General features: G+C 40.1%; 1 protein-coding gene across 7 annotated transcripts in view; it reads left to right on the plus strand.

Annotated features, from left to right (window-relative positions):
- Nucleotides 1–25,317, plus strand: part of FOXP1 (forkhead box P1) — a 683,259-nt gene that overhangs the window by 291,365 nt on the left and 366,577 nt on the right. For all 7 annotated transcript variants that reach the window (XM_056108027.1, XM_056108026.1, XM_056108028.1 and 4 more), the window contains one exon: nucleotides 17,760–17,820. The gene's annotated coding sequence lies outside the window, so the exon portion shown is untranslated. The remainder of the gene's footprint in view (nucleotides 1–17,759; nucleotides 17,821–25,317) is intronic.

The raw sequence follows: 25,317 nt of genomic DNA on the forward strand, positions 1-25,317 counted from the left end.
TAACCACTCTTTTCTGTTTAATCGTGCCACTGAATATGGTTATATAAAGTAACACATAAAAAGAGAAACGCCTTTAATTCATTTTTGGTTACATCTAGCTGAGGCTAAAGCCACGCCATATCTGTTTCCTGAAAATGTCATTTTAAAGGTATTGTGGTTTCAGAGCAGCAGCTGTGACTGAAAAGTATGTAAACTAAGCTGTTCTTGCTCATATCATTTTTATATTCTTATGTCAGACCAGAAGGCTGCTTTAAATTTATTTTTCATTGTGTATTAGTTCTAGAGCCTGGCTTTTTTTTCCTTCCTTGGAACATATGTTCTTGAGGATGTGTGATACTCAAGCACTTAAGAAAATCACAATTGTCGGGGGGGGGAAGGTACCAAAATAGTTTCTTATTTGACTATTATATTTGGGAAATTAATTAGGGAGAAAAAATGAACTCCACAAAGTAGAATTCTGGGGTCTAGCATCTGTGCATTAGGAAATGAAAGAATTCGGGCATACTCAATGCAGTCTGTGAAAGGCAGTAACTTTTAAAAGCCCAAATTGCTTTCCCAAAAGGAAAATATTTTTGGTTGCTATTAAATATAATTTATATTGCTACTTCAGAACCTTTTTTTTTTTTCCGATGGGGTCATTTACTTCAGTTCTTAGTTAAGGTTTCTATATAGAAATGTCTTTGTCTCTGGAGTCTGCCTTTGTGAATTCCCATTTAATATGCGGTCATGGAGAAGTAGTTATTCCTGCCACATGGTATCCCACACCTGATCAAGTGACTCTGCGTGTCAGCCAGCATGGGGTTCCAGGGGCTTGAGTCAAGGTGCACAGAAGGTATCACGACTCAAGGAAACAATGTGGAACTTCCCCCCATACACACACACACACACACACACACACACACACACCACCCTTTTCTGTATATCTCTGCATAGAAAATGCCTTAAAACTCTGCTGGGAATAAAAAAGAACTTTAGACAGACAAAACCCTCCTTTGCCTAAAGAATTGTGAGAAAAAAAAGAGGCAGAGTAGAAAGAATTAACTATTAGAGATTTCCATGATAGACATGATTAGATTACATGTGTTGGTAATTTCCCTCAGAACTTCTCTCGGAGAGCTGTTTCACCACCAAACCTTGCAGCTTTGGGAAATAAATTTAGCCTTAAGAATTTGCCCTGAGGAGCTAGAGATGGGTGGGGGCAGGCTGACACACTGTTGGAGGGTGTGGTGCCACACTCTGGGTATTCCTGAAGCATTAGAATTGTAAATCACAGTACCTGAGGAAAAGGAAGGCTGATCCTCTAGAACAGTGTGTTGAGAATCCTCCTGTGCCTCCGAGACTCCTGGAAATTTCAGGGTAAGAGCCAAAGAGTGCACTCAGAAGATTTATTTAAGGGCAACGCTCCTTCCCAACAGAATAGCCCGTTCCAGAATGTAAATGGGTCTTGCATATAGCCATGGTGCACCAGTTGGGTTTATCGCTTACCCTATTTGAGAGGCTTTTCTCAGCAGGGAGACAGATTCAGAGAAGGGAAGAGGCATACCAAATTTGCACTGGGTCATTGGTGGGTTTGTGAATATAAAATCATGCTCTAACCTTCTCACAGGGAATTCTCTTCATTTTCCTTAGCTTGCCCATTAACCAGAGTGTGGAAATATCTCCTTTTCCTCTTGCTTCAGTCCAGAGTCAATTAGAAGGAATTTTTGAAGGGACAAAACTGAGAGGAAAAAAACAAGATGCCTGGAGTACCAAGTGAATGACTTTCTAGAACATTCACTTGTTTAGAGTCTAGCCCCAGAGGCACTGGGCTGGCATAGTTTCTGGGACATTCTGAGTCCTGTTGTCATTATCCTTCCTCTTTCTTGTTCAGTGGACCCTGCTCTAAAATCTCCTTTTTACATGACTGTTGTTTCAAGAAGCCACATGCTCTAGCTTGTGCTTTTGCACATTTGCGGGAGTCACAGGCCCTTGAGCCTGCTTCTGTCCATACCACCTGTTTGGCCTAAGATGCACACTGAGTCCACTTCCCGGGGGAGGGAATGACTGAACTAAACCCTTCAAAGCTACCTTTCTTTCCGCCTGCTCGAAGGTGTCTTCTCTTCTCATCTAGGATCCCCACCCCCACCCCCACCCCCCAACCTCCCTTGGTGAGCCCTGTTCTTTCTATTTAAAATTATGATTATGGGACCTACTTGAATATCTGTGTGTATGTAGGCCTGGGCTGAACTTCTGCCCATAAAAGAAAAAAAAGAAGAAAAAATCTGAATCATACAATTGGTATAGGAGAAATACAAATTTTGGTCATGGAAAACAAAAGACATTTCAAGTGATCTGCTCTCCCCACTCCCCCAGTGGTCTATTCCTTAAGTAATCTTTGGGTGAACATGCTTAAAGAGTTTCTGGCAAAATAAATCTACTACTTTTTCCTCTCCCTCTCCCTCTTTCCCTGCCCCTCCCCTCCTCCCCACACCCTCCCCTTCCTGTCTTTCTTCTTTCTTGTGATGCTGGAGATCAAACTTCATGCATGCAAGGCATGTGCTTCACCACTATGCCACAGTCCTCCCCAAATCTACCATCTTCAGTTTGGAAGGAGGTTTGTACTTTTCCTCCTCTTTCCCTTAACCCTTCTTGCACTGCCCCCCCCCCCCCACTGCCCTTCCCAACTCCCTCCCCCTACCTTCCTCCTCCTTCTAATATTGTTATTACTTCTGACACTGATAAAGTTCCAGGGCATGACTGGGTGGTGGTTCTAATCCCTTTTCTCCACCCCACTGAAGAAGCTCATGAAAGATTGTACAGTGTGGAAAGTGCCTTAGCAATTAAATAAAAGCCTGGTTCATATAAAGAGACTTGTTTCTATATGGAAAATATGAGCTTTTTTTTTTTCATGGACCAGGTGTGGATTAGTTCACTGAACCTTTCACCTAGCTATATCCCCCCTTGTAATTCTTCTGAGGCATAGTTCAGCCAAGTCAAAGAAACATGTTATTAAAGGTGAGCTGAAAGGCATTTAAAAAATAAACAAACTGTTTAAGATCCTAAATCAGTAACAGAATCTATATGCACAGACTTGAAAAGCACAAGAAAATGTGTTTTAGTACCTTTGGGTTTCAAGACCAGGATTCGCCCTAGCCCTTTTTGAAGCTCACCCCAAAGTCCTTGTTGGTAATTGGTGTGACAGCAGCTGACGCTCAGCTTGGATGGTAGATCTTTTGTGGCCAATGACTTACTCACCTCTGAGGTAGGTTATCACAGATCTGTGATTCTGCAGCTAACACCAGAGTGGGGAGATAAGTACTCTGACTTAATTTTAGTCCACGTTTATAAATCCCCCCAAATCTGATACTCATATCCTCCTCTTCTCTACCTTGTAGTTTGTCAGACCACTAGGCATTCTTGCTAGTTTGTAGAGATGGTCAGCAGTGAGGCATAGGACCTTTTAGATTTACTTAAGGTTTATTATCCTGGGCTATAACAGCAGCCACTTGACCTACAAGGCACTGAATAACCAACTTTTGGCTATCGGTGCATCTTTTCACAAAAGCACATTAGGTACTATAATTAAACCCGTTTTAGGGATGGGCACACTGAGAGTTAGTGAACTTAATTAACTGCTTGGGTTCACAGAAAGTGTGGTGCTGAGTTTGGAACTTGAGCTCAGCTAACTGGATTTGTGTTCCTAACCTGCATTCAGTCCTAGGTGAAGTTATGCCTTGCAATACTGTATTAGCAATACTTTGTCTAACTTGAGGTCATTTGAGGGAGCATTGAGAAATCCAGATATGTATCTTGCAAACCCTCTCTTGTCTCCCCACCACACACAACATTTTCCCCAATTAAAAATTTTGTTTTGTTATTTTCTTTTGTTGCTTTTGAATCCTCGTCATTTGTCAAGTTTAGGATTGGATATTAGTCATTTGCATCCTGTTGTTCTGCTTCTCCCTCTGATTCGCTTAAACGTCTCTAAAAGATGGTGACAGTGAAAGGCATTATTTCCCCAACTTTAGCTTCATTACAAATAACAGTAACAAAAAAAAAAAGAGAGATTTTCAAAGGAATCCATTCCTGCATTGGGAAATGAGAAGTCTGCCTTGGTCAGAGGGGACACAGTGCTTTTTCCACGAACAGGCTGGACCACCAGAAGTGACCCCTTCCCCACTCCTGCCACTTCACTGGCAGTAAAGGGAGCAGGTGTAAAAGGAATGAAGGACAGCTTCATCCCTTGCACTTCTAAGCTCTGTTTTGTTGAATAGCATGTGCTGAGCTTGTCAAAGTTTTCTGCCTATTTCAGCCATCATCTGCCTATTTCAGCCATTCTTGTTTTAGGAATCTTAACTTGCTGTATTGGGGAAGAAGCATCATAGACAAATGCCCATGCCAAATTTATACCAACTGTCCATCCTCGTTTATTAAGTTCTGCGGATATTCAGTGTCACTTTATTGTTGTTACAATGAAAGGTTCCCTTGCATCAATATTAGCACAGCGTCCTATAAACCTCAGAAACCTTTCTAGCTATGAAGTCAAGGAGAGTAGCCCTAAATTATTCTGACTCTTCTGAGTGTTTAGTGGGGAGAGAGGTGGTGAGTTTTCGCAAATGCCTCCTGATGGGAGGAATTGAGGGGACTGAGATTTGTGCATGTCAGGGAATTCAGGAAGAGAAGCATGGGAAAGGAAATGGGATGAAAAGGTGCCAGGAAAAATCGCCTCACATTTGACGTTTCTCTGGTGGCCCAGAGGCAAGCTTCTACTTTTGGGTCACTTGCAAGCACTGTGGGCACACAGCTGCCAAGTTTTGCAGTTTTAAGGACTAATAAAACCAGGATCTGGGTAAAATGGGAGACTTCATTTTCAGGGAATGATGGGTGGGAGGTCTCTCCACCTATTCTGGCCTTATGAATGGATTCCTTCCTTTTCTAAGCGCCACACCTAGGTCATTGCTCACAGCAACTCCCAGTGGTACTCAGGGGTCACTCAGGGGTCATATGGTGCTGGGGATTAAACCAGGGATTCCAATGTGCCAAGCATAAACGTCAGCCCTTTGAACCATCACTCAGCCTCTCTCTCTCTCTCTCTCTCTCTCTCTCTCTCTCTCTCTCTCTCTCTCTCTCTCTCTCTCTCATATACACATGCACACACACATACCCCTACCCTTATTTATTGTTTATTTCTTCCTTCCTTCCCCTTTTTTGTTATGGGGTCATAGTATGCATCTGGCATGGTGCTCTCACATCTGTGGGTTGGGGGGGGCGGGTCTAGGCTACACTGTAGTGTTTTGGGGCTACTTCTGGTCTGGTACTCAGGGATCACATTTGGAGGCTCTTGTGCTTGAGACTCTGTGGGGCGGAGGATGGACACAGGGCTCCTCCACCCACAGCTTGTGCTCAGCTCAGAGCTCTCCCTAGTCCTGCTTCCTTCAGTGCAGTTCTCCCTGGGGCTGCAGCCCAGCTGGTGGCGCTGGCACACTTGGCCGAGGTGTGCATGGACAGCAGACTCCTTTGGTTGCGGGGCTTGCCTGTGTGCTGGGCTGTCCACACGTTCTGCTGTAAGGAGCGCCTGCAGGAGTCACCCTGGCGCAAACACACATGCATATCCTGGGAGAGGTGCTCATACAGTTTCCAGTTGTAGTGCTCCCACAGGTCTGACTACAGTACTGTCAGAAATCACTTGTGGTGCCAAAGGTCACAGGTAGCAGAGCCACTCAGCTCAAATTGGTGTGTGCAATGGCCCTGGGGTCTGGGCTCGTAGCTTTACATGGGCAGTGCAGGTTCTCTAAGCCATGGTCTCTTCCCTGGACCTCGAACATTCAGTCTTTTTGTTTTGGTTTGGTTTGGGGGCACACCTGGCAGTGCTCAGAACTTACTCTTAGCTCAGCACTCAGGCATCACTTCTTGTGCTCAGTGGATCACATGGGGTGCTGGAGATTCAACCTGGTTGTCCACATTCAAGGCAAGTTCCTTACCCACTATTCTGTCTCTTTAGCCTCTGGATTTGGTCTTGAGTGCCTTTTGCACTGAGCTGATATGCCCAACATAAAGTTTGACTATAGAGCCACTCTGGGTCTCTCTTTGTGCACCTGGAATGTTAACTGCTTCAGCAGGAATAAAAAGACTCTCTAATGAGAATAAGGATATTGGCATTCAACCCGCCCGCTGGTTGGTATTTTTCATTCTGTGTATGACAGTTGAAATCGTAATTCCACAGGGATGATGTGAGCAAGGCAATTGAGGAGCGCTTGCCTTCATGGAGTTTAAATTCAAATAATGTGTCTCTAACAGAAATGCATGCAGTTCATTCAGTGGTGGTGCTTGCACGTGTTCCCAGTTTAGTGCCAGGACACAGTGAGCAAGACAGTCAAGGAACACTTGCCTTCATGGAGTTTGGATTCTGATAATGTGTCTCCAGCTGAAATGCATGCAGTTGAGATGAATATGACCTGTTTTATCTCTTGTGTAAATTTTCCCAGCAGAAGCAAACAAAATCAGTTTAGCTGCAGATTGGATCTGCCAGGAGCCAGATGCGGCTATAGGAATATCTTTCAGAACTTGTCATCTGGCTGCAGCTGTGCTAACCTAGGCCTGGTAGGCAGCCATGAGTTGAATCTGCCAACTGGTAGCCAGATACTAGTGCAGGCTTAAACAATTAGTGGAATCCCTCACCCGGTGGCTGGATTCACTGTGTGTGTCCTAAGATTACTGCCGCATCCAGACCAGGAGCCCCTGTGGTCCTGGGAAGATATACCCAGAATCCAAAATTAGCTCCTGGAGGAGTGGGAGGGGTGCAGGGGAGGTGAGAGACCAATGTCAGAAAGAAAACAGAAGTAAACCAGATGTGCGCCCAGTCATGCAGATGCTGATTCCAGCCAAAAGCCCTGTTCTGATCCAGAGCACTCATGGCCCTGCAGAAAAGCAGAACTGTGTGTCTAGGAGGATAGCTTTCCCTGGTTAGTACTTTTAATTGGTGTCCCCTTTATGTGAATCATTCACGATGACCTGGAGTGATTTGACCCAAACAGAGATTTCTATTAAAAGTCTTAATTCACACCTTTGAAAGCTGCTCTGTAACTTTTCTAATACCTTATTATATCTGCCTGCCAAAATATGAATATTAAATAAATAGATTGCTTCAACCTACCTGTGTGGTTTTTTTTTAACGAACTATAGATTTTCTGGTTACATGTGCTAGACACACTCTAGGATTATATGAAGAAACACTGATTTCTATCCTCCTTGTCCAGGAAGTGCCTGATACCACAGAAGTTATTCAGCAAATGTTTGTAGGATGAGCTGAATAAAGAAACGATCCAGTGAGCATGCTGACTTTTCAAGGTTGATGATTAAAATGTGTGTGTTATTTTCAAACAATAAGTAGGACAAACAACCCATGATTTAGAATAAAAAGAAAAATAAATAAAGATTTGATTGCAATACGTTTAGGATTCTTTGTTGGATCCACATCTAAAGTCTAATTGTAACAGAAAAGATAGGGTGGTAGAGATGTGAGTCTGGATAAGACTTCTGTTCAGCCTCAGTGGAAATGGCCTTGTGTGGACCTCTTTATGACAAAGGGGCTTCTTAGTGGCTTTTCAAAGAATTCCTAGTCTGAATAAGTAACAACCAAACACTGAAGTGGGAAAAAATTTAAAGATGCTAGTTTATGTGTTAAAAACCAACTCTTGCATTTTGACTGTGTTGTGTAAATTTGCCACGCAGGAAACATAAGTGAAGCCATTTGGTTTTGTGGCATTGGTGTGGGCTGGCTAAGGGGGTGGGGGATAAAGTTGAGGCATTGATATAGTATGAGGCAAGCCAGATGGTTGCATTACACATCTTTTGTGTTCTTGTTTGCTTCTTAAAGCAGTTGCAGAATTTTGCCCTTGGCGATATTTTCCTCGTTCTTGTATGTTCTGCTATGAATTTACTTTTGTCAGAGTACTTTGAAAGAAAAGCCTTGCTGTAAAAAAAAAAAATTTTTTTTTTACTTACATTATCAACTTGTGAAGTCAACAGTGTGTTCATACAAATATTTTCTTAATGCTAAGTGTATTAGTAAACAGAGGGAGTATCAACTTTTCTTTTTTTTCTTAGTCTACTGATTCCATCCATATTTTTATCAATTCTGAAGAAGATTTTTTAAAAAAATTATTAGTGTGGGGTTGATGCTGAATGATTGAGTGGAGAAATGCAGGGAGGGAAGGAGATGGCTAGATAGGCAGAACAGATACATTGTTATTTCAGTAGTAATGAGACTTAGAGCTGATTAGAAAGATTGAACTTTTTCTCTTACTTGCAGCCGTTGTGCAGGTTGTGGTTCCTATTGTGTTTTATTAGCTAGTCTGGCCAGGTGGTATTTAAGTGAGAGTGCTCGGGGGTGAATTGGAGGGGTTTGTATATGTGTTTGGTTGGCATTTATTAGAACTGTTTATCACACCAATGTTGAAATTTATACTTATTTCCAACTAATGGCAGATTATGTTTGCCCTCACCAGTGGCAAGGGATACTTAAGATATATTTCACCTGCGTAGAAAGGATGATGTTTCATCACGGGATGCTTTTAATAACGAATTACTTTGGAGTTCTTTTTCTCCCCATCATGATGAGAATAATTTAATGTCCTTTTCTCAGTTCCCGTTTATCTCTTCTGCTCAAATGAGAGAAGAGAACACATGTAGGATCCTTGGGCAATGGTTTATTCTCCTGTTGTATATAGATTTCCAGTTCTCCTTAGGACCTGCATTCCCCGGTGAGAAAACAGGAAACTTTACAGTCCTAACCTTATTGAAATCTCTGCCTGGTTTAGTCACAAGTCTGAGGCAACTCCTTCCAATAATGAAGCCATTGTACGCATCATATCTGATCAGTTCTTGAAATGTTTTAGTAAGTCTATCTTACAACATTATAAGAAGATAATCAGCAGCCTTAGAAGGTCCCCATCTGGACTGTAGAGTTCTTTTACTGAAAGATGTTTTGCCTTTTTGAGATAGCTCTCGCGTTTCATCATCTGTTCCGCCGAGATGAAGTGCATATGAAAAGTCAGTGACTCTGAATCCATCTGTTGTTATTATTTTCCACTGATAATTGGCTTGAACAATGAAATGTCTGTGTCTGCAGCCTTTGAAACTGTACACCCTGTTTATTTTCTGGAGGTCTCACTGCAACTACTCCCCCCAGCGGCCCACCCCCACCCCTCAAGCTTACAGCCAGTGGCGTTTGTGTGAGGATGTCATCTTTGACTCTGCATCTGTACATGTCACTCTGTATCTATAGTTTGCCTATGGAATTTTGTCATCACCCCAGGTCCATGCAGTTTGCTCCTGTGTCCAGCACTCTGGTAGCAAAGAACTCAGTTGAACTGTAACCATAGGTCTTTCTTGTCTTTATTGCACTGTCCTCATTAAAATATTAATTTAGAGTAAAGTATCTAATACCTATGGAATTAGATACTATCTATAATTGTATAATATATTCAGTTGCATACAGGTTTCCATGATCCTGAGCATTAATATTGGATTCCACTAACAGCACTTCCATTAGCTTGCTCAACCAGTATGAGATATAGATGAGTGGGAAGCATAGCTACCCGCCAGAACTGCCAAAACAGTCATTAGAAGCTCCATTGGGATGGACAAAGGCTTTTTCACCGTGATATACTGATTAAATTTTGTTCTATGGTTTATTTGCATCAAGGGTAGATTCCTATCGTTTGTAGAAAGGAGTTATCTAATAACACTTATTTGGAAGGTCCTTTCAAGACAAAATAATGAGCAGACTAGGTAGGCATCTTGAGTTTCTGTGGGAATCCCTCTGAGAGAATCTAAGTTTTAAAATCAATTTGGGGGAATCTCTTCGTTTTGTTTCTCCTTTCTCTGTGTTATGCTAGAATATGGGTTTAAGATGGGGGGTTTGTTTGTATTTAAAACTTCTTAGTAATGCAATTTTTCTGTTTGTTTTGTGGGAAAAATGATATAGACAGAAAAGTGTGAATAAAAGAAACTTGCTTTTGAAGTAGAAATTATTTTTATACTATCTCCCTCCCCCACCTGCCCTTAGCTCGTGCCATTGTGGCTCATTCTCAGAAGCAATGAGGGCTCTGTGTGACCTGCTGTTTATAATTGTAATGATGTAGACACATCTTCTAGCCGAGGAGTGCTGGCTTAGCCCCCGAAGTATAATGTGCTACTGGAGGGGAATGAATGAACCAAGTATTATTTATGTTTCATAGAGATCATTTAATACTGCAAAAGTTATTTAAAAAAATAATTAACTTACCAAGATGAATACACAGTAAGAGGTTAGTGATCATTGTCAGGTGTCTTCAGAAGCTGAAAAAAGGCTGTAGTGAATTTGTCCTGCTTGTGTGTATGTTTCCCCACCCCCCCCCACCCCCCCCCCCCACCCCCGGCTGAAATTCCTCAGTTGTAAGGACAATTATGTTGAGGTATGGCATATTTTCTGCCGAAATGGAGAAAATTGTTGACTGTAATTATGTTATTTAATTGAAATTATAAGTGGTTCAGACCACTCAGTTAAAAGCATCCTTCCTAATATATGGGTAATGTTTTTAAATGAGTGGTCATGGATTGATGACATTTGAAAGGTAGGCATTGGGGATATATTTTTTGGAGGACTCCAGTTATTTCCCCTTAATGATTAGTGAGCTACAGGAGTAATTAAGTCACAATTTTTTTCTGGTTTATTTGCTTTCATTAGGTATGTGTGGGTATTATAGGTGTGAGTGTGCAGATCCATGTGTGTGCAGGTGTTTTCCCCATGTATTTTTGTTATGTATATGAAACATATCTTGGGGTTGGTACAGGCTCAGGAACCAGTTCATAGTATCACAGGCAAAGAAACAGATCTATCTCTGACCTTAAATTGCGCCTGGAAAAAATGTGATTGTTTAAAACTCTCATTGAATATTAAAGATCTAAATGCAGAAATGCGGCTACGATAAAACTCCACTACTCTGCCTTCTGCCAAGTTCTTTTTGGAGTGGCTGGAGATACAACAATAGCACTACATTCCCCTTGCACCAGAACTCCACCCCCCCTTCTTAATTACTAATTAATGCAATTCATTTTAATTGTTATTATAGCAACATAACATTTAACTGGCTCTGGTTTAGTCCTTGTGCCCTGGAACAGGCAGTGTCTCCTGTCAGAGAGAGGACAGGTAGAAGGCACAGCGGGCGTCTGATTGAGCCAGTTATTCATTTGCTGAGTGTTTGTGTTTATGCAAAGGGGCCTCTTCCTGCATATTTAATCTAGAGTAAGGCAGTGGCTTTTGTTGTGTTTAGCCCACATACCTTCAGTCCTTCTCACACTGCCGCCAGCTCGGGAGCCCCGCAGGCTTCTTTCTAAGCGTCTGTAGTTTCTCCCTCACAAACTCAGAACTTTCTTCCCTTGCATGAAAATTGCCTGTCGGGCCCCAAAGCTTTCCTTCCTCACCATGAACCGGTAAGTGTGGGCTAAAGCCAAGGCTGAGACTTTTGTTTCATTTTACAAAATGTTGAGAGACTACTTGGCTGCCCTCCTGACAACAGTTCTGGTTGGTTCCTGGGCCTTTGTCAGGCGCCGGCTGCTTTGAAATGGACAAGTACAGGTGCCTCTTTGGGAAAGTGGCTAAAATTTGGATTGGCAGAGAGTGGCTCTTGGGACCTGGGGGAAGGGAGTTGGGGAGGAAGAGGGGGAGCAAAGAGAAAGAAAGAGAGAACAGCTTTATTATTCTTTGTCCTAGCAAATCCTGTTTTGTAACTATCCTGGAGATAATGCTGCCATTGTCTGCTAAAAGCCTTCCAACAGAGTGCTGGAGCGAACTGTTAAAAGCAGCGAAACTCTGCTGCTGTATTGTCTGCCCCGGCCTGGGGTCCTCCCCGAAGGTCTGTGCCGGAATAGGAAGGGTTTTCTTCGGTGGAAATGGAATCGGCTCTTCATTGATATTAATAGCACACGAGAGATGTTGGCCATGATGCTGGAGAGGCGGGCGGGAGGGAGAGAAACCTGATCTGGTGGGGGTGGGGACGGGAGATGACAGCCTCTTGGCCCCTCGCTGGAGGAGACATCTATCCAGGCTCAGCCTGCATAATGGTATCCTGGTTTAACTGTTTGCTCTAGGAATTTTAATCTTGAGCTGTTTGTTTTACTATCTGGAGTCTTGCTATTTTTTGTTCCTGTACTGTCTTTAGAAAGCACCATGTTCAGGTTTAATCCAATCTTTTGAGAAAAAAAAAGTGAATGAAAAGAAAAGGACTCAGAAATTTGAGGCACTGTGGCACACCGAACAGGATGGTAACATTCTGCCGTCGTATACCAGTATTAGCACTGGCAGAATTAAACACCGCATCTAAAGGCAGAGCCATCGGAGGAAGATTTGTCCTATGCAAAGATTTTCCAGGGACTAGGAATTGTAGCCACTGTTTCTGAAGGAGTTTGCCTTGCCAGTTAACTGTTGTCTCTGTTTGAGTAACTCTTTTCAACAGAAGAGTGTGCTGTTCCCCCGCAGGTTGGAAACTGTGAGAATTTGAATAAAATTTTATCAACCTTATTAAAATATGTAGGGACTTGGGTCTTCTTGGGTACAAATCAGTCTCGAGACTTCGAAGCATTTATTAACAGTGAGGCTGATGAAGGTTTTTAATAATAAAATTACAAATACCTTATCTAATTGTAAGTATATGACTTTTATACTTGGTTTTTAAGGGGAAAAATACTTTTTTTATGAGGAAAAGTAACTCCGTCAGAGCACCTTCTGTGATTAGCGCTATTGTATTCTTAAATTTTGATTGATAGAGATAATAGTTTTCACTTAAAAATACAGACAGGTACTTTAACTTTCCATGACAATAGCTATTTGCATTTCTTTTATCTTTTTGTTTAACATTTGTGGGGGTTGGGATGGATTTGATTATTAACTCTTATTGCACACTCAAGGTAAATCTAAAACAAAGGCTTTGTTAGAGCTTCAAAGAGAAAACAGCAAATATTGTTTTTAGGTTTCAACATTTAAAGGCTGTTAAAGGATACCTATAAAATATTTTCACATGACCATGACCAGGGTTTTACTTTTTCGAAAGATAAAAGAGAGGGTTTTTCCCACACCAATGTGATGGGCCAATGTGGAGTAGCCGTGGGCTGCATGCCTGGAGTAATCCCACCGACGGGCCTTGGCTGGGCCGCATCAAGAGGCTGACTTTACTTCCATGGTATTGGTGCTGTCTTAAGAGCGTGGACAGACCCCAGAGTTAGGGACTTTGCGTTGGTGATGTTACAGAGGGTAAGGGAAAGCCAGAGAAAATGTTCCTTGCAGCTCAAGAAGGGGGCTGCTTTGGGGATGATGACTCCAGAGTGATCTCTTTCATCGACAAGCGAAAGAACTGAAGTATTGGTCTCTGTGTGTCCTGGGCGATCCCACGGGCCTAAGATCCTTGTTTCCTTCCTTGTTTCCTTCCTTGTTTCCTTCTTCTCTCTCTTTTCCCATCTCCTTTTCTGCTGTTGCTCTCTCTGGTTCTCCTTCACCCTGTTTTGGTTTGGGGGCCACTCCCTGTAGTACTCAGGGCTTACTCTTGGCTCTGTGCTCAGAAATCACTCTTAATGGTGCTCAGGGGATCCATGTGTAGTGCAGGGCATTGAACCAGGGTTCAAGTGCCCTGCTAGGTCTCTGACCCTCTTGTCTCTTTTCTACCTTCTCTTAGAACTTTTCGCAGACCTGACTCCGTTTTTGAAGTTGTTAAAACATAAACTTGGAGCTTGATTTCAGAATGGATTTTCTTGAGTGCAGAAAGTGACATGACCTTTGTATGGTAATTTTTCAACTCATCAAATTCGTACTGATAGATTTGTGTTTTTCTCAAAAACCTTTGGGCGGGGGGGAGGGGAAGATGTAACAGCCTACTTGAGTTAAGACTCATGAAAGAAATGGCAATCTCTTGGAAATCAGCCCATTTAGACCTTCTGTTTTCTGAGATGAAGTATATGCCACTCGATTGGGGTATTGGTGGGTGGGGAAGATGGTCTGGGGAGTTTGAGTCATGTTTCTGGGCTTGGAGAGAAGGAGTCCTCTGGCCAGAGATGAGCTACCACTAAACCCCATACCTTTGCATGGGCCCCAGAGCTGACTTAGCTCATCTTTGTATCTCTGTTGATACTAACACATGATAGGCTCACAGCCAATGTTTCTTGGGCCAGGGTGAGATGGAGTATATTAACCATCGTTCACAGTCACCTGTGTAATTGTATATAATGAAATATAATGTAGAAATCCTGACGCGAATCATTCCCTCTCACTGCCGTGGAAGGAAAGGGGCAGATACTTCTAATGGGAAAAAAATAGGGCATATATTGTTCATTTTCAGTCCTGTGAAATGCAATCACACCTCCATGCTTTGCTGAAACTTGGTTCCAGCTAAGCCATACCAGTTGACACTATGAATTATTTATCACAAAGATTAAGTTAGGGGCAAAATAAACCCATAGAAAGTATAGCATTGAAGCATTTTAAGAGGTCTGTGGAGCAAAATTCCTGATAGGGGGCAGAGAGAGGCATTGGGCAGAGAGAGGATGATGAAGGTACATTAAGTTTCCCGACCTAAGGGTCACAGCTTAAGTTTGAGGTCTTGGTCAAGGTGTTTATGGTCATCAGTCGCTTCAGGTAAATTATACCATTGCTAGCCACATGAAGAGGCAGCACACAGATCAATACTACAGGGTCTTAACTGTATAGAAAATGACAGAAAGGGAAACAGCACTCTCTGTTTACTGTGTTTCTGACACACTTTTAAAATCTGAAGCCAGTAGGAAATTTAAGAAAGAAAAAGGAAAAAACTGCAATTCTTAATGTCACTGCAATGAAAAAAATAAGTGACATTTGTAGGGAAATATTTTTCATTAAAAATTGTATATGCTTTACACAGTCACTTAATTTTAGCCTTGGCACTTTTACTGTCAGTAAGCACTCCGTTAAATAGTTGATACATTTGATAAACAAAAGTTGTTTGGAAAAAAAATAGCAGATATGGTTTTGCAAACAAATGCTTTATGATTTGGGAAAAATAATGAAATGCAGATTTTTCTTCTAGTTGTTGCTTTGGGACTCTTTAGACTGGTAAGGGTGCAGGCTCAGGCCTCTGTCCTACTCCCTAATTTTCTTGTTTATTATATTGACACATTTCATTTAATTTAGTGTGATGGCAAACAGCTGTTGAACTATTACTCTTTTTCCCCGTAAAGCTAGAGAAATAGCTTTTAGATTACTTTGCTATCACATACTGAAAACTAAAATCAACAGAAAGAAATTATTGAGTGGTCAAACGTGTATATGCATTGAAATTTATAGAACTTCAAAATGGAGGAAAAAACGCGATTTGTATACCACGGTCTGTTTAAGTTTTTGTTGTTGTTGCTGTTCTTGTGTTTTGATCTTTTTTTTTTTTACATTAACGTAGGAGGTAAATGAAGACTGTTTTGTATTGCCTTTGTAAGCTGGAGAGTCAATTGCATAATTCTATCATTATTATCCTCCACACCCCCACCTCGAGGGAAAAAAAAATGACACTTGAAAAGTTTGTGAGGGTGACCTAGTGAACTGCTCTGTGTCTGCTCTATACGGTACTGTGGAAGAAGGGGAGCCAAGACAGTCTGATACTTCCCGAAAAATATTCTGTAGCATTGAATACAATGCTAGATAGAACCTTAAGCTATTTCAAGTGTTTTTAAAAGAAATTAAATTTTAATAAGCTCCAGTTGTTTGCCAGCCCTATCTGATAGGAATCTCAATCTGCTTCGCACAGTTTAATACTGTACCTCCAACTGCCAGACACACGAAAATAGACACAACTCAAAAGATAAACATGAAAATTAGGGGAGAGTGCACGTGTTCAAGACCAGCTCAAATAAAAAGGGAGAAAGGGCATTCTTGCCTTGAACTGGGTAGAGTCTACCAAAGTTCACTTCCCATTTGCAGTATGATGCGAGGTCGAGATGGGCATTTCCGGTGTGTATAATGTCGCCTTGCCTTATTCTCACGTGAGCTCTTCATTTTTGTCGATTGGGCTGTTCTGCAGATCTTTGCTTCACCTTGAGGGAGGACCCCCACATACTACCCTTGGCTTTCTTTTCTTATCACCACTTGTCCTATCACAGAGTTCTCACTATTGGAGAAACCAATCCTGGAGGCACATATCAGCAGCGTGGCACAGGATTTTCATTTTCAATTTGAATTGTTTTGTGTCAAAACAAAAAGGGTTGGGGCAAGTTGCAAAATAGTAGTTTTGGGTCTCAGAGCCAGGGTTTTCCCCCACCCAAATGATGAACATTTATGGTGAAAACCTCCAATTTCCTATTACAGTAAACATGAAAATTATGATTTTACTCAGAGCCTGCATTTTCCCCCCTCATTCTTAATGGCAAGAATCTGCATACACTTGCTTGTGGAAATGTCATAAATTGGCCTTGGATCAATTCCTCAAAGATAGTACACACCGAAGTGCCATTTTCAAATTTTTAGCCCTAGTGAAATAAGATTTAACTCTTGTCAGGGATATTTGCCTTTTCTCATTTGGGGTCAACAGCAAGAGAGATAAGCAGGGGTGTATTTCTGTATAAAATTAAAATCACCTCATTACACACTGTGCTCAAGACTGTGCAAAAGTATATTTGTAATTAGGAAAACGATGATGATGATTTCACCATCTTAAAAATAATTATATGAGCATTTGGTCAATTGATGAGGAATGTATCCTATACCCTGGTAATAACTTGATCTAAATAAACAAATGTTTTCTTTCCGAGAGTATCTCGCCTGCATGGCAAAGCCTGCAAGCTACCTGTGGCGTATTCGATATGCCAAACACAGTAACAACAAAGTCTCACAATGGAGACGTTACTGGGCCCACTAGAGCAAATCAATGAACAACGGGAGGACATTGCAGTGCAGTGTAGTTTTTCTTTTCACTTGTGCCATATGTTGATTCCAGTTACATGGGCAGAAAGAGGCAGCTTGTAATGTTTCTTAAAGGATTACACTGTTTTGCATAAGGAAGTATGCAGAGCAGGACTAGTTGTGGGGATCAGTCATGTTCCATGCTTTTTTTGTTTTAGGAAGCTTGATTTCTATTGCTTGTGCCATCTAATATGCACCATTTAAAATTTTTTTTAATTTCAGTTGATCTGGTAAATATATGCCAAATGAAAACCATTTTGTGAACAGATTTTACCAGCGATTAATCTCCCTCTTCACCCATCTCAAAGTGAAAATAGTCGTGCTGCTTCTATTCATTTAGAAAAGTCCAGAGTGGCACAAAACAGTGTGTCTACAAGAGCTGATGCTCTTGTAAAGTTGGGGGGGGGGGGGGATAAGCCTCAGCTTTAATGAAATTAGAGATGCTGTGGATGTTAACCAAACAGAGACACGTTTTAGTAGCAGCCTGGTTTCCAAAAACAAAGGTCTGTGAGTCATGTATTATTCCACATGAAAATAAATCAATAGAGTACAGGATGAAAAAAGTTCATAAGCCCATCTGGAAGTTTCACCTTTATTTTCACCTTTATTTTTTTTTCCATCCATAGTTGATTTTGTTGTCTCGAAGGGCTGAAAGGCATGTGGTTCAGATCAGTTGCTGGTCGTGGAACTTGTTTGTGTTAACTCTGAGAGCCATTTGCCAATAGAGAGAGCTCTCTTTCGCTTGTTGCTTTCCTGCATTTGTCCATGCAATGAGAGGTGATTGCTTTCTCTTGACATTCAGATTTTCATGTTCTCTTGTTTTTAGGGTAAGAAGTGACCTTTGGAGGTGACTATAACTGAAGATTGCTTTACAGAAGCCAAAAAAGGTAAATTCAACTAAGATTAATGGAATTGTATCTGGGGCCAAATTATCACCTGCTAGGCATTTTCCTTTGGTTCTTACCTAATTTCAATCAAAGTGTATGTGTGTGTGTGTGTGTGTGTAAGTATATTTGCACCATTTGGGGGAGGTATTTGAAGAAAATACTGTCCTTGAGCAATGGCCCAAAGAATCATGTACGTTCTCCTTCCTTCCGCCAAATGTTATTTAAAAATTTCCCCTTCTTGTTGAAGAAGTTGAATGTTCTGGTCTTTTTCTTTTTTCTTTTCATTGTTGACTCGGTAGGTTCAAAGTTAGAAAGGAATAGTCACATCACTTAAGTGGTGATTCATAAAATTAACTTGCTGCAAACAAGAGTAACGTATGTCAGTGTTTGGTGCTGAGTGGTGTCATCTGCTTGATGCTCATCTGGTGGCTTTATAATCACCCTCTTTCAGAAATTATTAGTTAGGCACCATAGCAACTTGCCACATTGATATAACTGCTGAGCAACGTGGGGCAGAGCCCCATGATGTCAGCACCATGCTGCCTTGTTCTCTTGACCTTGCTTGAGGAAATCAAATGATTATTTGATTTTGAAATTAGAATTTTAAAGAGAGACTTGATGAATTCAAGTTAAATTTAATTTTCACAAATTCACAGAGGGGAGGGGAAAGACAAGTACTCTGGTTTAAATGTCTCTTGATATGACACATTTTCCTAATTCCACAAGTCTCGTAGCTGAGGATGATGCTGGCCTTTCCCAGGTTCTTCTTGTAGGTCATTTTTGACATCTGTTTCTCGAATATCATTTTTATTTTCCAATTTTAACCAATAATAGCATTTTGATTTAGTAGATTTATGTCTTGCTGGCCTGTTGTTGCTCAGATGTTATTGAAGTTCATGAATTCGTAAACTACATACTTCTTACTTTTTATTTTACTTTACTTCATTTTACTGATTTTGAGGCCACACTTGGCGATGCTCAGGGATTGCTCCTAACTCTGTGCTCAGGGTTCACTCCTAGCTGGACCCAGGGGACCATATCACATGATCGAACCCGGATCAGCTGCATGAAAGACAAGCTCCCTACTTGAACCCAGTTTTGCTGCGTGCAAGGCAAACGACCTACCTGCTATACTCCTGCTTTTTTTGACCCCCTCATTCGTTTTGTTTTTAACATCACCTCGGATTTGGGGGTCTTAGAACATTACTTACTCAGGATTGGATTTAGGTTTTTATTATTGCATTTTTGCGTACTTGATTTGAGACAAAACAGTTTACCTCAATTCACCATCTCTTCTGTTTAAGTTAAATCTCTGTTAAACCACCTGTTTGTCCTCCAGAGAGATCCATCTTTTTGAGATGTCCAGCATGGATGGGGTTAATCCCCAGTAGTAGTTGGGGTTATCAAGTCAGAGCATGACTTTTGGCAAAACACTTTCTCTTGTTGAGACTATTTGCCAGTTTCAAAACTGAAGGCATATTGGGGTATCTGCAAGAATGTTCAAGAAAGGGTTGTACAATTGTGCATTTGCGAATATTTTCCATGGTGCTGACCCCTTTATTTCAGCCATAGCTACTCTGCTTGGCTGTGAGTTGTAGCTCCTGTGTTGAGCCACAGCTCACCAGATGTTCGTCTTGCAATCTGTACCAGGTGTTTAACCAATATCGTGATGGTAGCAAAGGTTTCTGGTGAAGCTAAAACATGATTAAATGAAGCAGAGAAAGTGGTTGAAAAGACGAAATGGCAGCTTGAGAGTAACATTATTCCTACAGTTCCAAATAAGGACTTCATTAGCCAGTTTCTGTTGCTTATTTTGGAATCACCTCTTAGCATGGACTATTTTTCTTCTGACTTGATGTCTTTATAATGTCCATGCTTATACACATGACCTGAATATGGCCATGTTTACATTTGTGTGATGTGATTATTTTTTTCCCAAGTTTCTAACATTGTTCAAAGTTAAAAATAGGATGAGTCAAGGGAAAATTTGGGAAAAATATTCTAGGAATTTGTCTTTGCATTGACTGGGAAAAGTATAATTGTCAAGACATGTTATTTTGAGGCTGGAGAGATGGCTCAAATGGGCTGAGTGCAAGCCTTGCATGCAAGAGACCCGCCCGGGTTCAGTCCCTGGCACTGCATGGTCCCCCAAGCACCTCCAGGAACAACCTCTGAAAACTGCCAGATGTGACCCTTCACTGCACTCCTCCAAAAACAAGACTGTTATTTGTAAAATATCCTGCACAAATAAGAAACCACTTGTAAAATCTCAAGAGCACAAAAAACCTTTATGTGCCTAAGATCTCCTTTCATGACACAGAAGCAGCTGAATAATCTGTGACATTTTTCTTTTTGATGTGACTGCTGGGAAGCCCAGCGCTAGAGTTTTACGCAAGCCCTATAATTTAATTTTTTAAATTTTAACTTTTTGTTGTGTATGGATATATAATTTGAGACTGAGGTGGGCATAGGGACCAGTTCTGGTGGGATTCCTAGGGATTTTTTGAGTGTGGGATTAAGCTCAGGGACCCACTCATGCTAAACATGTGCTCTGAATATTTCTGTGGCCTTGTTGCTGTTATATATTGTCTGTCTGTCTGTCTATCTGTCTGTCTGCCTGTCTGTCTGTCTGTCTGCCTGTCTGTCTGTCTTTCTGTCTAATCTCTGAATTATTGGGGAGGTCAGTGAATTTGAGTTTCATGTCAGCTTTGTCCTGTTAAACCTCCATGATCGAGAATATAGATTCCCAGGTTTGACTAAACATATTTGAATTGTTATCATTGAAAGTCAAGCTTGATCCTCAACAAACTTAATTTTGTCAAAAACACAATTTAATTGCCTGCAGTGTTAATACAGGGGGCAAGGTACTTGACTTGCATGTGGGTTTAATCCCTGGAACCACATAGAGTCTTCCTGAACCCTGCGAAAAGTGATCCCTCAGCACAGAGCTAGAGTTGCCCCCAACCCTCAAAAAATAAAAATAAAAAAGAACAGCAACAACAAATAAAAATCTAAAAATAAATTTTTTTTGAGGGAATGTCCATACAGTGTGTTTCTGGGAGGGTCTCATCCTGGATTGGTGCTCTGGGGTCTCTCCTGGTGTTGCTCAGAAGTCTCTGTGGTTCTAGGGTTGCAGCCTGAGCCTTCACTTGCAAATCATGCATCCAACCTGTTGAGCTATCTCTCTGGCCCTCAAAATGTACTTTTCGAATGAGTGAAATTTTCCTCTATGAAAAAAAAACACTTTCTGTGTGCTCATATATTTTAAAATAATCCTTTTTCCTACCCCATTTAATATTTTATTATGTAATTTTTCCTGCAATATTCATTCCTTTTATGTTTTTTCTTCTACTTCAGTGTTTCTTAAAAAATAAGTATAGACACATAAATAATAAATTACATAATTTTTTTTACTTTTAACAAGTTTACTGATTCTTCAAGCTAATTCATAAATTCCTTGATCTTCCATATAAAATTAATATGGTTCACGATATAAAACTTTATAAATGATATACAGTATAGGTAGAATCGTTTCCGCTTCTTTCCAGTACATAAATCTTTCAAAAGACGACTATACTGTCTAGCAATGGTCTAGGAAATAGTACCAACTCTTTCATTACAAGAAAGATGTTGATGTCAAATGATAGAAACTTCTCAGTAAATGTCAAGCCCCAAATTTGAAATCTGGGAACCATTAATCATCAGTGTAGATGCAAATAAATATGCTTTACATTGGTACTTTGGAAACTACTGGTTATATGCATGAAAGTAGCCAGGCAAATTCAGAAAATTGGAGAATCAGATTTCTCAAATTTAGATTCAGAGGCCTGAAAATCATAAATAATAGTCATCATAACCTGTGATATAGCAATTTTGTTCCATAACAGTCTGAGCACTTTACAAAACGGATATAGCTGCCAGTGTTTCTGAGAGGAGGCCAACAATAATTATAATCCCCACTTTATAAACTGGTCCCATAGATGACAAACTTTTCCAAGGTTGTCTAAAACCTAACATTTTTTTTTTTTGGAGGCCACACCTGGCGGTGCTCACAGCACACTTCTTGCTCACTCCTAGTGATACTCAAGGGACCGTGTTTTGTTAGGAATCGAACTTGTGCCTCCCTCCAGCATTCAAAGCATGCACTCAAACCTTGGAGTCCTTTCTTAAGCCCTCAAACCTAGCTTCTTAAGCTGTGGGTTGTGACCCCACATCATGTGGGTTCCAGGAAATTTGACAGTATTAAAAAGTCTCTGAACATACAATGATAAAAGGAGTTGCAAGTGGAAAGTGTTTAAGCAGCCCTTGATCTAGATTATCAAGACTGGAGCTAAAAAGGGAACTTGTTCTGGTCCCAAATATGTCAATGTCATGCCTTTCTTAGTTGGGTATTTAATAAATATTTATATGTTGTTCTCTCCTTTGACAGTTTACCCACAATAATTTTGCTTGAAATTGTAACCCAGGAGCCAGAGAGATATTACAGTGGGTAGGGTGCTTGCCTTGTATATGACCAACCAGGGTTCTATCCCCAGCATCCCATCTGGTCCCCTAAATCCCATCAGGGATGATTCCTGAGTCCTGAGCCGGAAGTAAACCCTGAGCTCTGCTGAGTGTGGCCCCAAAACAACCAACAACAAAAATTCAAATCCAACTTAAACCAGTTCTTTCATGTTCAGTTTTGAATGACATTGGTTGTTGATAATGGTTGTTGTTACAATTAAATACAGATTATGGGTAAATGGTCATTTTCAGACACTAGGCACTTTCAAGTTTCAAGTTTCATATATTGCTGATTCAGTGCTTTTTAAAATTAATCCACTAATCCGTGAGAATGTTTAAAAAATCTAAAAGGAAGCATGGTTGCAATTTTTCTCACACCCCCATTTCCAGTTTAAATTATTTGTTCTAGCTCTAGAAGTTACAAAAAGTCTATTTTATAGTTTTCACTCATTGTATCATATGGATATAAATTATTTCTTTATAATAGAAATATAAAGCTTAAATGGCAATTGCATCACATAGAATATATTCATTACTTCTTTTGAAATAGTATATTTATTTGATTTAAAAGTTTACTTAGGGGCTGGAGTGATAGCACAGCGGGTAGGGCATTTGCCTTCACACGGCCAACCTGGGTTCAGTTCCCAGAGTCCCATATGGTCACCTGAGCACCGCCAGGAGTAATTCCTGAGTACAGAGCCAGGAGTAACCCCAGTGCATTGCCAGGTGTGACCAAAAAAGCAAAAAAACAAAAAACATACAAACAAAAACATTTACTTAAAATATTTTTAAATTTGCCTAAATATTATAACAACAGTATTCTGCATTAAATATTTTCAAAATGACCTCTTGATAGCTAGAAGGGTTTAGTTTGTGTGACTCTTGATTCGTGAAGTTGTATTAAAACACAGAAAAAGAGCATCTTCATTTGAGTTACCAGATGACCACATTGGCTGAAATAGCTAATTGTCTAGTTAGCACTGAAATATGTGTAATATTTACTACTTGCCCCTACCCCTGACACACAGTATATCCATGTCTGGGTTGGAACAGAAAAAAAGATAAGTTAATATAGCACATAGAGACCCTTCATACATTCCTTAAATGGAGCAGCAATTTTTTTCTCTCTCATATTATAATCTGGTGAAGTCTTCCTTGGACAGACACGTTCTTGTATATTTTTTCTTTGGAGTTTTATCAATTTCTTCATTGTAGACAGAACTTGGAAAAGTCCAAGATCCAGAAAATTTTTTAGTTAAAAAGTCAGATATAACATAGTCATTCATGTTTAATTGGTAAGGAAATGGTCAAATTGTAATAAGATATTACATTGACAGCATGAAATATCTTTCCTTGTGTGGCCAAGAGTGTGGAGAATACAGAATGGGAGAATAAATCTAAGGGAACAGTTAGAAGACCATTACTTAATTGGTTCTGTAGACTCGATTCGGTAATTTTAGTCATTTATTTAAACATACAGTTGTACAAATATCATACATATATGTAAATTATTACAGCAGGTGTTTACTGATTTTATTAAAGTTGCATAGGTGATAGTCTATATAAGGATACATTCTCTGTCCTCATAAAGTTTATATTCTTAAGAGAAAGAGATATGAACAACGATGACATATTTTATCAAGGGCAAATATTGGTTTCTAAGAGAAAATATCCTATAACTGGGAGACTGGAATATCAAAGATCTAAGTACTTTATAAGGAGACTATTTTAGGTTAACTTAGTTTTCTTGTTTCTTTCATACAAAAGCTGTTGTGTTATCAGATATGTTGATTTTTTTATTAATGGCTTTTTTGGAGGTATAAATCTGCATTGCAGTTCACCTATTTAAAATACACAATGGCTTTTAGTATTTTCATACTTTTCAATGATTCTCACAGTTAGTTTTAGTACATATTTATCAACCAAGAAATAACCCTAATTTGTCATTTGCTCTCAACCTAGCTCAAACAATTAGTGTGCTTTATTTTGGTGGTGGAAGTTGTGGTGGTGGCCGTGGTCGTCCACACCTGGAGATGCTCAGGGCTTATTTCTGGCTTTGTGCTTAGTGATCATTCCTGGAGGTGCTCCTGGGACCATATGCAATGATGAAGATCAAACTTGGGTCTACTGCATGCAAGACAGGAACCTTCCCTGCTGTACTATCTCTCCAGCCCAACAATTAGTGTACTCGCTATTTGTATCGATTAACTTATTCTGATATTTCACATAAATGAAGTCAGGTATTTTACTTTCATGATTTTTTATTAGCTTGTTTATTAGAACATTAAAAATTTAAATTGTAAAAGCTCAGTTTTATGTGTACTTAATGCCTATAACCAACAAAATGGTAGCCTGAAGTATAATTTTTTTATAAGGGATAAATTGGGAAGAAGAGTACTCTTTTCATGCTCTTTGTATTTCCATAGAATTTTCTTAGCCTCCCAACCAACAGTTAAACTTCAGAATTTAAATGTTTGCATTTTAAGCTAGCTGTTTTTAAACATTGTTAACCATAATGCTAAACTAAGTTAGTCTGTAAACAAGAGCTGTCTCTTTTGAATGTTAGTTTCAAAGAAAAAAATTAAATATTGATTTCCAGAGAAATATGCTCAATAAAGTTCGTTTTCAAGCAGCAGTCATTTGTTGAAATGTACATGAAGGCATATTTAATAGTAAAGACAATATTTTCAGCAATTACCACGTAGCCATATTTTTGCACAGTGAACAATAAAAAGTGCAAGCCTGAGTAATGAATGGTTTTATTCATCTTTTTGAAACAATACTCTTATACTTGCTCTTGCTTCCTACGATGTCAGCAATGCACCAACAGTTCACCTTGAGCATCTTAGAACAGTTCTTGGCTCAGTTGATCATTTAACAGCTAAACAAAGATGTTAGGAAATATTTACTGCCTTTCTTTGGCAATAAATATTTACCTTTCTTTGTAAAGCCCCAGGGGGGGAAAATGAGGTTTAAATGGGGGGAAAAAAAAAA

The sequence above is a fragment of the Sorex fumeus genome, unplaced genomic scaffold, assembly GCF_029834395.1.
Source record: "Sorex fumeus unplaced genomic scaffold, SorFum_2.1 ptg000191l, whole genome shotgun sequence".
Lineage (NCBI taxonomy): Eukaryota > Metazoa > Chordata > Mammalia > Eulipotyphla > Soricidae > Sorex > Sorex fumeus.